Raw genomic sequence first — 6,103 nt, 5'->3', positions numbered from 1 at the left:
GTAGGGAGGAGTTTCCTTTTTCCGTAAAGTGGGTGTAAAGCCAAGATCTTCCCACTGGAAATGAACATGGAAGGTTTAAGTAGGCATTACCTTAGCGAGCACTACCCCGTGCCAGAAAAGCGGTTATGCCCAGCGACTATTAGGAAAACCGCCTTAGTGGTCGGTGTTTCCCCAGCCAGGTAGCTGAGAACAGGCCCTTCCTGGTAAAAGGAGGACCATAACCGAGGCGGTGTCCCTATGAGCACGGCCCTCTACTGCTGGCCTTGTCCTGTCCGTTGCTGGCCTTTCCTCTATTCCTGTTGCTTTCGCCAGCGCCGCCAATATTTAGCCCTGCCTTGGCTGAGCGCTCTGGCAGGGTCATGGGCGCGGCGGCGGCGGGGCACCGGGATCTCCGGAGAGGCCGGGGGCTGCGTGTACCCGGAGAGACTACACGTCCCAGCATGCAACGCTCGGCTCGCCTTGCCTCGGCCCCCACACCCTGCACGCCGGGACGTGTAGTTCCGCCCCTTCCCATGGGCCGCCGCCTCGCCGCGCTCCACCGGGCCTCGCAGGGGGTGACGCCGGTGTCACGTGGCGCATTTGTTGACTTCCTGGAGGGGGCGCGGGGCCTGGCGGCCGGTAGCGCCTGCTCTGGGCTGGGCCCGGCGATGGCGGCCCCTGGGGGCCACCGCGGCGCCAGCTGCTGACGCCTCTCACCGGAGTGGAGCGGCCGCAGCTCGGCAGGTCTGGCCCGCGGGTGCGAGGGGTGGGAAGGGAAAGGAGGAGACGCCGGGGAGCGGGGGGTTCTGGCTGGGGCTGGGGTCAGGCCGCTGGCAGGGGTGCGACGGGCTCGGGGATGCGGCCGCAGAGCGGCGAGGAGCCTGGGCCGGAGCGCAGGCACCAGCGCTGCCGGCTCCGTGCTGCAGGGAAGAGCCAGCCCCGGCGGCGCACGAGCGGGGTGCGAGGCGCCCGGAGCCGGCAGTGTCCGGGCTGTCAGGGCCGCGGGCGTCGCGTTTGCCTGAGGCAGGGAAGAGGTGGCTGGGGCCGATGGCTCTTAGCCTCCAGAGACTGGAGGCGCCCTCGGAAAATGCCAGGGATTGGCTTTGACTCTTTTTTACTACAAGTACTAAAGCAAATGCTCTGTTGCAAATTACTGAGGAAGACCTGAATGCTTTTAACCCCATGGGTGCGACGGCTCTGGCTCTCTTGTGTGCATTGTGTTTGCACACCCAAGGGTGCTGCCATGGCAGGGCACTGGGATGCTAAAGCTTTTGCAGCTAAAGCATTTGTTTGGGTCCAGATCGCTTTAGGCACAGGCTGTAAGGTGATCTGCTGAGCCTGTAACAGACTTGGATGAAGCTGGGCAGCTCTGTAATGGTGCTAGGGAGAGAGTTGCTACCAGAATTGTGTCACTTATTTTCCTAGAAATAGATTAGAAAGCAAAAGCTGCTGATAGTGTGGAGTCCAGGTATTCATGGAGGTGATTTCTCTACCACCTAATTGCAGAACCAGTGAGAAGTGATATTATGGCTGTTAAAAAATAACCTTGCATTGAGTGGTAGCAAGTTGATAGTTTATGTTAAATACAAGGATATTTTTAAAAACGGTTGGTAACCATACCTTTTCTTTTTAAAAGGGCAGATGTTGAGTAGTTAAGGGAATATCATGTGCCCTTCAGCTCACTTAACTTCAGTAATGTTTTAAATGTGGAGGTCATCTGTGACTTTTTTTTTTTAGATTAAAGGTGGGGAAAAAAGCTGTCTGGAACTTTAATTTCAAGCAGTGGGAGAAAGCATGTAGGGAAGGGCTCCAGGTTTTAACTGAATGAATAATCATCTCAAAAATGGTGTTACAGATAAGCAGAGATCCTGTAAGGAGTGGAATAAAAAGCTGAGCAGAAAAGAAGGCTGATTTTTTACAACAGGAGAGTGAAAGGAAGGTTAGACTTGCCAGAAGTCAAATTGTTACATCTTTGCAAAAGAAACCAAATAGTAAAAGGTTCTTTAGCCTTAGAAGAAGAAAACAAAGAAAGAGGAAAATGTGCTAATATAAAGATGTTATATCAAGATCAGGGTCAAGATGAAAGATAATCTATTTATAGACCAAAAACTAAATGAATATGGGTGGTGATGTAGACGGGGAGAAAGGCGGGATGCACAATGATTATGGGACAGGAAACTGCCAGATCCACAGAGAAAGCAAAATTTAAAGAGTTTAATGTGTTTGAGTTCAGGTGCAAAGGTTAATCTCCATCCCAGGTCCTAAAGAACTAGCACATGACATTGCAATTCCAGTAGCGAGCATTTATAATAAATCTGACAAATTGGGGATGGTACCATATAACTGCTTTCAAATTGGTGGGGCCAAGTAGAGTGTACCTTAGGGTACTGAAGGAATTGGCTGAGATAATTTTGGAGCCTTCGGCTTTCCTCTGCAAGAACTCCTGAAGGTTGGGTGAGGTCCTGGATAATTGGAAAAGGTGTGCCTTTCTTTAACAAAGGGAAGAAGGAGGATCTCAGGAATTACAGCCAGTCTGACCTCAATGTCTGGAAAGATCATGGAGCAGGTCCTCAAGGAATTGATTGTGAAATACCTGCAGGAGAACAGGGTGATCAGGAATAACTAACATGAGTTTCCCCCAAAGCAAGTCATGCCTGACCAACCTCATTTCCTTTCGTTATGGTGACAAGTTCTGTAGATTGGGGGAGAGCAGTGGATGAAATACTTAGACTTCAGCAAGACTTCTGACACTCAGTCTCATTAAGAAACTAAGGAAATATAGACTAGATAAAAGTACTGTAAGATGAATATATAACTAACTGGTTGGATCATTTTGCTCAAAGAGTGGGCATCAATGGTTCATTGTCTAGCTGGGAGGAGATATATCAAGTGGGGTTTCCCAGGGTGTGTCCTGTGTCTGCTATTGTTTAATATCATCATTAATGATCTAGATTAATTGGGCCAGATGAGCAGTGCCATATCCATCCATGGGCTGGATCCAGCCATGCAGAGTAGGGGCACAGGGCAGCCCAGCCAAAACCCAGCCCCATGGAGAAAAATGGGGTGTGGCTGGGATATGACCAGCAGTGCAGGCCTTGGGGTTTGGGAATTTGGTGGGAGGAAGGGTGACTGCATCAATGACCATCACTCCTCTGCTGCCACATTTCTTACTCCATGAGGGCCAGACGTGATGGCTCCATGGGCTGCATTTGGCCGGTGAGCCAGAGGTTGGGAACCACAGATCTAGGTGATGGGACTGAGTACGCATTTAGCAAGTTTATGGATAACACTAAACTGGGTGGAGTTGCAGACACTCCAGAGAACAGGGCTAGAATCTCAAATGACATTTATAAGTGGAAGAAATAATCTGAAATCAACCAGATGAAATTCACAGGGACAAGTGCCTAGCCCTGCAGTTGGGATGGAATGTGTGCATGCAGAAATATAGACTGGGGAATGACTAGCTAGGCTTCAGTACTGCAAACGAGGATCTGGGGGTTACAGTAGACCATAAGCTGAATATGGGGCAACAGTGTACTGTTGTTGCAAAACAGGCCAACAGCAGCGTCACTTGCAGATAAAGGGAAATGATTCTTCTGCTCTCCTCAGCGCTGGTCGGGGTTCACTTGGAGTACTGTGCCCAGTTTTGGGCCCCACACTTTGAGAAGGATATGGACAATTCGGAAAGAGTCCAATGCAGGGTGACAAAAATGATTAGGAGCCTGGAAGGCAAGACTTAAGAGGAAAGGCTGAAGGAACTGGGGTTTAGTTTGGAGAAGAGAAGTCTGAGGAGGGGATTTGATAACTGTCTTCAAATACCTGATGGGTGATTTATAGAAAGAATGAGATGAACTTTCTGCTGTAACCATAGGGGTAAGACAGTTTGAGCAATGACCTCAAACTGTAGAAGATGAAAAGCATCTGATATAAGGTCATGTGAGAAATTAATTATTGGTTAGAATGGGGTTTGGTAGAAGAACTGTTAGGTGAATAAGGAGCTGACTAGAAAAGGAGATCATGGCCTGCTGAAAAAAGCATATTCAGGAATCAAATTTGAGACTGGTATTACTTAATATAAGTATTGTAATGAAATTTTGCTGATGTTACAGAATTGAGACAGATATGAGAGAGGAAGGACCTTGAGGACTAGAGTACTATAAATGAAATGTGACAGAACAAAGTGGGAATTTGCGTATGTATGTAGTGATTGGCAGCAAAGTTTTCTGCTGTGAATTGGGAGCTTGTCAGCTGGAACTGACAGAGGGAGAGACAGACCTGGGTGTGTTAGTTGATCACAATGTAATCATGACCCACAAGTGCAATGCAGCTCTTGAAGAGGTAAAAACTAGGGTAGATCATGCAAGGTATTTCTAGTAGAGGTAGGAAAGGAATTATTTTTTTATGAGATGCTGTTATTACCTTATATGGCAGTACCTTGGACAATTCTAGTTCCGTCCACTCCAGAAAGATGAATTCAAACTGGAATGGGCCATGGAAGGGCTTTTAGCATAATCAGGAGAATGCAGTGCCAGTCTTATTTAGCAAAATGAAGGCTGAGAGAGAAAGGAGATGTGATTATTGTCTGAAGCACCTCACCTAAGCTCTTTTTTAGTTTCCTTATCTGTAAAATGTTTATTTTACTTAAAAATACTCGCATGTTCTTGTTGACTAATATCTGTGAAACTGTTTGAAAAAGAACACAAGGTAGATATTTTCTGTGAATTGTACATTATTCTGAAATTTGATATGAACTTAACATGCATTTGTGCCATGGCCAAAAAAATGTTTGGACTTTCCTGGTATGTGAATTAGTGCTATAAAAAAACTTCTGCTGGAAAAGCTAAGACAGTTTTTATTTGCAGACAAATTAGAAAAGTTAGAATAAATTCCCATTTCTTTTCTTATTTAGTCTGAAGAAGAGAAGACTTGTGGGGAGGGAAAAGAAGGGGCAGGAAAATAAAGCTTCAACTCCAGATGGGGTTGTTGGAAAGGAGACTAATAACTATTTTTCCTTTCCATTGGGGGCAGGACAAGAAGTGAAGAACTTAAATTACAACAAAAGAAGTTTTAGTTTGAAAGTTCAGAAGAACTTCCAAACTCTCTGAGTGGTTAATTATCTAGGGAGACTGTGGAATATCTGCCTCTGGCAGTTCTTATGTGAAGTTTACACAAAGGTGTGTCTGGGGTGTTTAGGCAGAAATTACCTTCTATTGAATGAACTGCTGTATTAGGTCCCTTCCAGCCCTGATTTAAATTTTTGTGGTTCTGTACAACAGTGTATTCAGCTTGAAGTGTTTGGTTCAAGTGCTTTCTACTCTTTCGCATTATGGACCACTCAACCGAGAAACTCTTTTGGGGTCTTAATTGTGTGCATCACCGCCTCATCCACTGGTTATCAACAGCTGTATAGCAGTTAGAGCAGTTGTTGACATGGGGAAATTGTCATGTTGTAGCTTGTTTCATTAAATGTAACCACTATACACAGTGAGTGGAAATTGTGGGTTGAATACATTCTCTAGTGACCTCCAGCAAGCGGTCTGTACACCGCCAAATGGTTCATGGACTGTGGTTTGAGAATAGTGACTAATACATGTACAATCACCAGGGCTTCTAGTTTTCTCTGTTTAAAAATCCCAGCTTTTCTAATTAAAACTCCAAAATTATCTCATTAAAACCCCCAAATCTGTGTTTTTTCCAAGATTGTGAAACGGCAGTATGTATATAGGTATCAGTTGAACACAATGTCTTATTGATAGCTTTACAATTTTAAAGCTATTTGGAAGCCTACCAGTGCCTCAATTATTATAATAAAATACATTTTGAATATCTATATATTTTGGCATTCAATTTTGGTTGTTCTTAATCATAGAAAATCAGAGCTTCCTCTGTCCCCTTCACTCACCAGGACGCAGGTCTAGCTGCCGCTGTCCTTGCCCCACTGCTCTGTTGCACTGAGCAGCCCTTTTATGCCAGTGCCCTGCCTCTGCCCATGTCGTTGCCCCTTGCTCCTAACCTGCAGCCCCTGGCCCTGCCAGTGTCCCTCACTCCCAACCCACAATCCACCCCCACCTCCAGCCCAGTCAGAGAGGAGCCCCCCAGCTGCCAGGGCTACAGGGCCAGGGCC

General features: G+C 46.4%; 1 protein-coding gene across 1 annotated transcript in view; it reads left to right on the top strand.

Annotated features, from left to right (window-relative positions):
• The first annotated feature begins 591 nt into the window (after positions 1 to 591).
• Positions 592 to 6,103, top strand: part of AZI2 (5-azacytidine induced 2) — a 63,374-nt gene continuing 57,862 nt past the window's right edge. The window contains exon 1 of the mRNA XM_019508784.1: positions 592 to 723. The gene's annotated coding sequence lies outside the window, so the exon portion shown is untranslated. The remainder of the gene's footprint in view (positions 724 to 6,103) is intronic.

Source organism: Gavialis gangeticus, unplaced genomic scaffold, assembly GCF_001723915.1.
Source record: "Gavialis gangeticus isolate Ggan-Ray unplaced genomic scaffold, GavGan_comp1, whole genome shotgun sequence".
NCBI classification, from domain to species: domain Eukaryota; kingdom Metazoa; phylum Chordata; order Crocodylia; family Gavialidae; genus Gavialis; species Gavialis gangeticus.
The sequence above is the reverse complement of the archived record's forward strand: the minus strand, read 5'-3'. Positions and strand labels throughout refer to the sequence as shown.